We start from the raw sequence: 9578 nt of genomic DNA on the forward strand, positions 1-9578 counted from the left end.
GCATCTGTGCTTGTTGCGTTTCCCTGTGCTTGTGCCACTGATGCACTCATGAGCTGGCTGCTCCTTCTAATCTAAATAGTTGGTAATCAAAACATTGGCAGCATGTGCAGCAGCAGTGATGATTCTGTTGTTGTGTTTTACATGTAAAAGTTAAATGGGTGTATTTATGTGGTTGTTCAAATGCACAGATGCACTTTATAGATATTCCCTAAGCAACAACCAATGATTTGAAAACTTGGCATAAAAATGAATGTAGCAGTCCATATTGCCCCTTTAAGGACATTTTAAACAAGGTCCTGCACAGTCATCCTATTTCCCAAGTAAAAATAGCTTTTTAATGACCAAAACATGAACCATAATATTTTTGGGCTATTAAAATGCTCAGAATTTAAGAAATGTAGAATTTCCTCTCATCTCTAACTTTCAGGAAACCTGAAAGAACAGGCTGAGTGGGCGGGGAGTTTATATATGACAGCTCTTTGAAACACCCTTGTGTCTGTTGCCAGGTAACAAGGAAAACAATGGATCACATGCCGTTCCAAGCCTAAATAGTATGCCTAATCCCATTTTCTCTGCAAAATGCTGTCATGGTCAACAGACCTGATATCAGACAAACAGCAGCAATACACAATTGCATTTCTTTTGTTTTGTAACTACACTGAAAAAAATATAAAACGCAACATTGTTTGTCCCATGTTTCAAGAGTTGAAATAAAAAGATCCCATAAATGTTCCATACGCACAAAAAGCGTATTCCTCTCAAATGATGTGTACAAATTTGTTGACATGTTAATGTTAGTTTCTCTAACGTAAACTGCCTCCAACGTTGTTTTAGAGAATTTGGCAGTACGTACAACCGGCCTCACAACCGCAGACCACGTACATGCCAGCCCAGGACCTCAACATCCGGCTTCTTCACCTGCAGGATCGTCTGAGACCAGCCACCCGGAGAGCTGGTGAAACTGTGGGTTTGCACAACCAAATCATTTCTGTGGGATTATGACTGAACACCTCTAAGTCATAATCCCCCCTAAACGTAACGATACCCCACCCACACATACAATTATCTGGAAGGTTCCTCAGTCGAGCAGTGAATTTCAAACACAAATTGGTAGATGGGTAAAAAAATAAGCAGACATTGAATTAACTTACACTTTGGATGGTGTATCAATACACCCAGTCACTACAAAGACACAGACGTCCTTCCTAACTCAGTTGCTGGAGAGTAAGGAAACCGCTCAAGGATTTCACCAGTAGGCCAATGGTGACTTTCAAACAATTACAGAGTTTAATGGCTGCGAGTGATAGGAGAAAACTGAGGATGTATCAATAACATTGTAGTTACTCCACAATACTAACCTAATTGACAGAGTGAAAAGAAGGAAGCCTGAACAGAATATAAATATTCCAAAACATGCATCATGTTTGCAACCACTCACTATATTGCAAAAAAATCTCCTGAATACAAAGTGTTATGTTTGCGGCAAATCCAATACAACACATTATTGAGCACCACTCTCCATATTTTCAAGAATAGGGGTGGCTGCATCATGTTATGGATATCAAATCAAATTTCAAATCAAATCAGATGTATTAATAAAGCCCTTTTTCATCAGCAGATGTCACAAAGTGCTATGCAGAAACCCAGCCTAAAACCCCAAACAGCAAGCAATGCAGATGTAGAAGCACGGTGGCTAGGAAAAACTCCATACAAAGGTAGGAACCTAGGAAGACACCTAGAGAGGAACCAGGCTCTGAAGGATGACCAGTCTTCTTCTGGCTGTGCCGGGTGGAGATTATAAGAGTGCATGGCCAATAAGGCCTGATTGTTCTTAAAGATGTTCAAACGTTCATAGATGACCAGCAGAGGCAAATAATCACAGTGGTTATAGAGGGTGCAACAGCTCAGTACCTCAGGAGTAAACGTCAGTTGGCTTTTCATAGCCGAGCATTCAGAGGTCGAGACAGCAGGTGCATTAGAGAGAGAGAGAGTCGAAAACAGCAGGTCTGGGACAAGGTAGCACGTCCGGTGACCAGATAAGACAGGAGAATTACACCAGATAAACAGACTGACCCTAGCCCCCGGGCACATAGACTATTGCAGCATAGATACTGGAGGCTGAGACGGGGGGGTCGGGGGACACTGTGGCCCCGTCCGACGATACCCCCGGACAGGGCCAAACAGGCAGGAAATAACCCCACCCACTTTGCCAAAGCACAGCCCCCCCACCACTAGGGGGATATCAACAGACCACAAACTTCCTACCTTGAGACAATGCCGAGTACCAACTATGAACAGGTTTCATTGAAATATCGAATTAGATGATAAACATGATTTTCACGGTTCATGACTTTTAACTTATTTTTAGCAACCAGAGAAATATGTCTTAATCTGGTTGTAATCTAACCAGAAAACAACCAAAATATGCGGTGTATCCACTTACGTCTTGATCTCACCATGAAAAAGACATCTTTACCTGGTTATAACCAACTTCACAGCCAGATAACCGGGTTACAACCAGAAAATGACAGCAATAAGAGTTCACGTGTCATATGTTTACCGCTTGGTTACTTGTGCAGGTTAGAAAAGCCCCACATACAGCATTAGAAGAATCAGACCGTAATTCAAATCATTGCATATAATGGAATTTCTGCACTGGGTTTCAGAAGTGAGTTTCAAAGACTTTAAAATGACGGTTCAAAAGCTCTGCAGAAAGTCTGGTGGGGCTAATGCATATAAAACAAACACTGAGAACAAACGGAAAACTGCCTCTACTGACGTAGGAATTACATTTTTATCTGATTTTCCCCCTCAGTCCAGGTGTTCTTGAGATCAGACTCAATAACCCCCAGCCAACCATAACTGCCCAGCATTTACTACAAAGTGTATTGGACAGCAATAAACAAACAAACTGTCGGTGTGAATAGCCAATCCACTATAAACGTGGGACCTTGAACATGTGAAGAGAAATGTTTTCTTTAGCTTTCGCCCAACATCTTTCCTCCCTGCCCTGGCCTCTCTCTCTATAACGTGTAAAATCAAACACAAATCTGACCCAATTAGGACTCTGCTCTCAAGCAATGTATAGGGCCGGGAAGCCATAGGAGAAGAACATAATTTTTGTCCAGGACATTGAGTATCCTTTTGAGTCGAAACGGCAGAAAAGGAGGCCAACTGCGTACGCGTTAAAATGAAAAAGACACCTCGAGGAGTTCGGAAATCGATGTTTATAACACAGTCAAATCTGTGTACTTTTTATTGCAAATGCACATCTTGCGAGTGATTCTTCTTGGGAAAGTATTTGTACTTTGTGTTTATTTATGTACAAGTACTTCACTCAGCAAACCTTTAAAATCCTTAAGAGTGTATTTGACACACAGTAATATAATAAAACATCCCCATCAAAATCTGTCAATTTAAGCTAGAGAAAGATCTGGTTTTGGCATGGGCTGCGTCTCAATCCACCGCATCCGTGTTAGAGCTGTCGCTCTCCTCATCCTCAGAAGAGGTGAGGAGAGAAGGATCTTCGGACCAAAATGCGGAGTTAGGGAAATAAGCCATTTTTATTACACATACGACGTAGACTAAACAAAACAAAACACTTTCAAAACTACAAAATAAGAAAACGACGTACGACGGAACCTGAACATAAACTTACATGGACAAACGTAAACTTACGAACAGGAACGAACATCAAAACGAACGAACAGCAAAACAGCTCCAAATGTGAAAAAAACATCGACAACACGATAGACATCACAGGAGACAATCACCCACAAACACACAGTGAATAATGCCCTACCTAAATATGACTCTTGATTAGAGGAAAATGCAAACCACCTGCCTCTAATCAAGAGCCATACCAGGCAAACCAAAACCAACATAGAAACGAATAACATAGACTGCCCACCCAAAACACATGCCCTGACCATAAACACATAAAAACAACATAAAACAGGTCAGGACTGTTACAGTACCCCCCCCTCAAGATGCGCACGCCGGGCGCACAAGCACAAAGTCCAGGGGAGGGTCCGGGTGGGCAGTTGACCACGGTGGTGGTTCCGGCTCAGGACGCTGTCCCCATACCACCATAGTCACTCCCCTCTTCTTTCTACCCCTTCTAATGCCCACCCTAACACTACCTTCCCCTAAATAAACAGCTAGCACCAGGACAAGGGGCAGCACCGGGACAAGGGGTAGCACCGGGACAAGGGGCAGCACCGGGACAAGGGGCAGCACCGGGACAAGGGGCAGCACCGGGATAAGGGGCAGCACCGGGACAAGGGGCAGCACCGGGACAAGGGGCAGCACCGGGACAAGGGGCAGCACCGGGACAAGGGGCAGCACCGGGACAAGGGGCAGCACCGGGACAAGGGGCAGCACCGGGACAAGGGGCAACACCGGGACAAGGGGCAACACCGGGACAAGGGGCAGATCCCGGCTGAAGGACTCTGGCAGGTCCTGTTTGGACGGCTCTGGCAGGTCCATGCTGGCTGACGGCTCTCTACGCTCATGGCAGGCTGACGGCTCTTGACGCTCATGGCAGGCTGACGGCTCTCGATGCTCATGGCAGGCTGACGGCTCTCGACGCTCATGGCGCTCTGACGGCTCTCGACGCTCATGGCGCTCTGACGGCTCTGGCTGCTCATGGCGCTCTGACGGCTCTGGCTGCTCATGGCTCACTGACGGCTCTGGCAGATCCTGTCTGGTTGGCGGCTCTGGCAGATCCTGTCTGGTTGGCGGCTCTGGCAGATCCTGTCTGGTTGGCGGCTCTGGCAGATCCTGTCTGGTTGGCGGCTCTGGCAGATCCTGTCTGGCTGACGGCTCTAGCGGCTCCTGTCTGGCTGACGGCTCTAGCGGCTCCTGTCTGGCGGATGGCTCTGTAGGCTCATGGCAGACGGGCGGCTTTGCAGGCTCATGGCAGACGGGCGGCTTTGCAGGCTCATGGCAGACGGATGGCTCAGACGGCGCTGGGGAGACGGATGGCTCAGATGGCGCTGGAGAGACGGATGGCTCAGATGGCGCTGGGGAGACGGATGGCTCAGATGGCGCTGGGGAGACGGATGGCTCAGATGGCGCTGGGGAGACGGATGGCTCAGATGGCGCTGGGGAGACGGATGGCTCAGATGGCGCTGGGGAGACGGATAGCTCTGTAGGGAGGAGAAGGAGAGACAGCCTGGTGCGTGGTCTAGGCACCGGCTGCGCTGGAGAGGAGGAAACAGCAGGAGAGAGAACCCGGAGAGACAGCCTGGTACGGGGGGCTGCCACCGGAGGACTGGTACATGGAGGTGGCACCGGATATACCGGACCGTGAAGGAGGACACGTGCTCTTGAGCACCGAGCCTCCCCAACCCTACCAGGTTGAATGAACCCCGTAGCCCTGCCAGTGCGGCGAGGTGGAATAGCCCGCACTGGGCTATGCAGGCGAACCGGGGACACCACCTGTAAGGCTGGTGCCATGTACACCGGCCCGAGGAGACGTACTGGAGACCAGCTACGTTGAGCCGGCTTCATGGCACCCGGCTCGATGCCCAACCTAGCCCTCCCAGTGCGGCAAGGTGGAATAGCCCGCACTGGGCTAAGCACGCGTACTGGGGACACCGTGCGCTTTACCGCATAACACGGTGTCTTACCAGTACGACGCCTTCTACCTCCACGGTAAGCACGGGGAGTTGGCTCGGGTATCCTACCCGGCTTTGCCACACTCCTCGTGTGCCCCCCCCCAAGAAATTTTTGGGTCTTACTCACGGGCTCCCAACCGCGTCGTCGCGCTGCCTCCTCATACCAGCGCTCCTGGGCTGTGGCTGCCCTCTTCTCCTCCTTAGGACGGCGATATTCCCCTGGTTGAGCCCAAGGTCCTCTACCGTCCAATATCTCCTCCCAAGTCCAGAAATCCTTATTGCTCCCTCGAGCATTCCCATACCGCTTGGTCTCTGTATTTTGGTGGGTGATTCTGTTAGAGCTGTCGCTCTCCTCATCCTCAGAAGAGGTGAGGAGAGAAGGATCTTCGGACCAAAATGCGGAGTTAGGGAAATAAGCCATTTTTATTACACATACGACGTAGACTAAACAAAACAAAACACTTTCAAAACTACAAAATAAGAAAACGACGTACGACGGAACCTGAACATAAACTTACATGGACAAACGTAAACTTACGAACAGGAACGAACATCAAAACGAACGAACAGCAAAACAGCTCCAAATGTGAAAAAACCATCGACAACACGATAGACATCACAGGAGACAATCACCCACAAACACACAGTGAATAATGCCCTACCTAAATATGACTCTTGATTAGAGGAAAATGCAAACCACCTGCCTCTAATCAAGAGCCATACCAGGCAAACCAAAACCAACATAGAAACGAATAACATAGACTGCCCACCCAAAACACATGCCCTGACCATAAACACATAAAAACAACATAAAACAGGTCAGGACTGTTACAATCCGCCTAAATCGACTTTCCGCATCTGTGGTGGAAGGTGGCCGAGCTACAGTGTTTGTCAGATCATGAGACATCCCAAAAATTGGTCTTCTCACTCTATGGAAAGGGGAGACTCACAAACACAATGGTGTTCTCCGTTTTGCTCTATGACCCCAACAAGTGTCACAGGACTCATCGGAAGGTAACCCATAGAAACAAAGGGAAGTATGGAGGTAGTTTTGTGTCAACAAAAATAAGGGGTTAAATACAAATATTTCCTGAGCATTCTTATATCCCCTAGACATAGAACAGACACTTGAAAAGCTTTTTCCTTGTGATACATTGTTTTACTTTTATGAATGTGTTATTCGATGCGTTTCTATGGCCTTTAGTAGCAAAGGCCAAATTCAATATTTTATAAAAAGAATAGTTTAATTTATTTTTTTATACCTATAGGGGTCCTAAAATCCTAAATCAAATAGCTAAATGACCCATGGTATGTGTCACGTTCTGACCTTTATTTCCTTTGTTTTGTCTTTATTTAGTATGGTCAGGGCGTGAGTTGGGGTGGGCAGTCTATGTTTGTATTTCTATGTTTTCCTATTTCTGTGTTTGGCCTGATATGGTTCTCAATCAGAGGCAAGTGTTTAGTGTTGTCTCTGATTGGGAACCATATTTAGGTAGCCTGTTTTGTGTTGGGTTTTGTGGGTAGTTGTCTTCAGTCTTTGTGTGTCTGCACCAGATAGAACTGTTTCGGTTTTCACTTTGTTGTTTTTGTATTTTGAGTTGTTCACTTCATTAAATAAGATGAACAATTACCACGCTGCGCATTGGTCCTCTGATCCTTCAAACTTCTCCTCAGATGAGGAGGAAGACGACAGCCATTACAGTATGACCATCTTAAAACAATTCCATATGTTAGCTTAGTACCACCCCAACGGCTTAGACTTTTAGAGGTTAATCAATCACACCCTTTCCCTTTTTCACCTCTCTCGGAGTAGTGTTTCCTATTCTTAAGCCCATGCTGAGACTTCATGGGAAGCATATGGAGCTTTAGCTATTTGTTAGATGGAACGATAATGAAACAGAATAATAGGAAAATGGAAAGAATACTAGGCAATGTTTCTCCATTATAATGTACTTTACCTATTTTATGCAAGTTAATTAAATGTACAATTTTTATGACCTAAAAAAAGCCTGTGGATTTGGCCTTGAATATGGACTATTCAGCATATAAGTGAGGTGCCCAATATTCCAGGCTATTTTGGCCTAAAATGCAATCCCCTGCGCTCCCTAGTGGCGCAGCGGTCTAAGACACTGTATCTCAGTGCTAGTGGCATCACTACAGACCCTGGATCGAGTCCAGGCTGTATAACAACCGGCCGTGATTGGCTCAGTGCCTTCTGGGGTTGGCCAGGGTACACCGTCATTGTAAAATAAGAATTTGTTCTTAACTGACTTGCCTAGTTAAATAAAGGTAAAAAATATATATTAAAAAAGTGCACTTAGTTCACAGAACCACGGTTACAAGAGTAACCTATGATATTCACTATTAGCAGTTGTGACAAACAAATTTCCTATAAATTTGGTTCTAACTTTTGAATGCTTGGAGCTATCATGACGCCATTCCATTCCTGAAAGCTAAGACTCTCAGGAACAAGAGCGTGTCTTTTGTTTCGTTGTACGACGCTCACAAGCTGTGCAGGACACAGTATACGCGCTGTGACAAAACACATTTCTCAAGCAATGCAGCTCTTCTTTTCCACACACACACACACACACACACACACACACACACACACACACACACACACACACACACACACACACACACACACACACACACACACACACACTTATTACCAGATGATCCCAATAACTGTCTGAGGCATTTTTTTTAATGGTTTAATCTTTTGTATAATCTTGGTTAACCAAGAACTAAAATCTCACATCATTTGGTCAAATGCTCAATTCAGTTCAGGGGGAAGTGTATTAGAAAAATAGATATTCCAATTTGCAAAGTCTCCATCCTCGTAAAAGGAAACTGTCATCCAAAGCCCCCTCCCCTTTCCAATACTTTCACCAGTGTTTATCATTCATCGAAGCAGTTTAAGCACTGCCTTCGCCACAATCCTCATACATCCAAATAACTAGTTATGAAAACCCAGACCCGGAACTAGAACTTCTCATTATCTGGGGGGGCAGGTAGCCTAGTGGTTAGAGCATTGGGCCAGTAACCGAAAGGTTGCTAGATTGAATCCCAGAGCTGACAATGTACAAATCTGTCGTTCTGCCCCTCAGCAAGGCAGTTAATGCACTGTTCCTAGGCTGTCATTGTAAACAATAATGTTTTCTAAACTGACTTGCCTAGTTAAAAAATACAAAAATCTCACACATCCCAAAACATGCCGACAGATCTACCAGTTATGTTTAGTCTGTCCACGAGAGATTATTATAAAGTGTAATATTGGGATGTAAACTCAAACACATTTCATTTCAATTCAATATCTAACATTGTACGCAACAGTTCAGCCTAGAGTTACCTGTCAGAAAGTGTGTTTACAGTACCACCTTGTGGTTAGGCAGGGGAAGTTACGTTATTTCCATTTGCCTACCGGTACCTTCTAGCTTCTGCACCCAGGCGTACGTAGGAGATGATGATCCTTTTGGCTAAAGAAAGAATTGAAGAACTAAAGTTTATTTCTTGATTTTTCGATTCATGTCACTTCAAGAGTTTGTGTTGTGTGTGTGTGTGACTCGATTAGAACACACGCGTTTTAAAAGATCGATCAAGTTTATTTGGATGGCTTTTTGCAGGGAGGTATGAACCTAAGTAAAGTACTACAGTACTTGGCTTTGTAGAAAATATATTGATGTAAAACAGCTAGAGAAAGATAAATATTGCGGCATATTTCCACTTGATAATTATACCGCACGGCATTAGATAAGAACAGAACAAGTGTCGGAAATCTAAAGGCCGCCTACCCATAGACAATGTAAACTCATGTCGGACTTCTTCTGCAGGGTCAAGAAGAACATGCCCCAATGCCGTGACTAATCATTTATATTTACTCTAGAATACTTTTATGGGACGCTGTTTTGAAGACACCGTGCCTGCATCTTGGCACTCGTTTTTGCCAAATGT

Source organism: Salvelinus fontinalis, chromosome 17 (assembly GCF_029448725.1).
Source record: "Salvelinus fontinalis isolate EN_2023a chromosome 17, ASM2944872v1, whole genome shotgun sequence".
NCBI classification, from domain to species: domain Eukaryota; kingdom Metazoa; phylum Chordata; class Actinopteri; order Salmoniformes; family Salmonidae; genus Salvelinus; species Salvelinus fontinalis.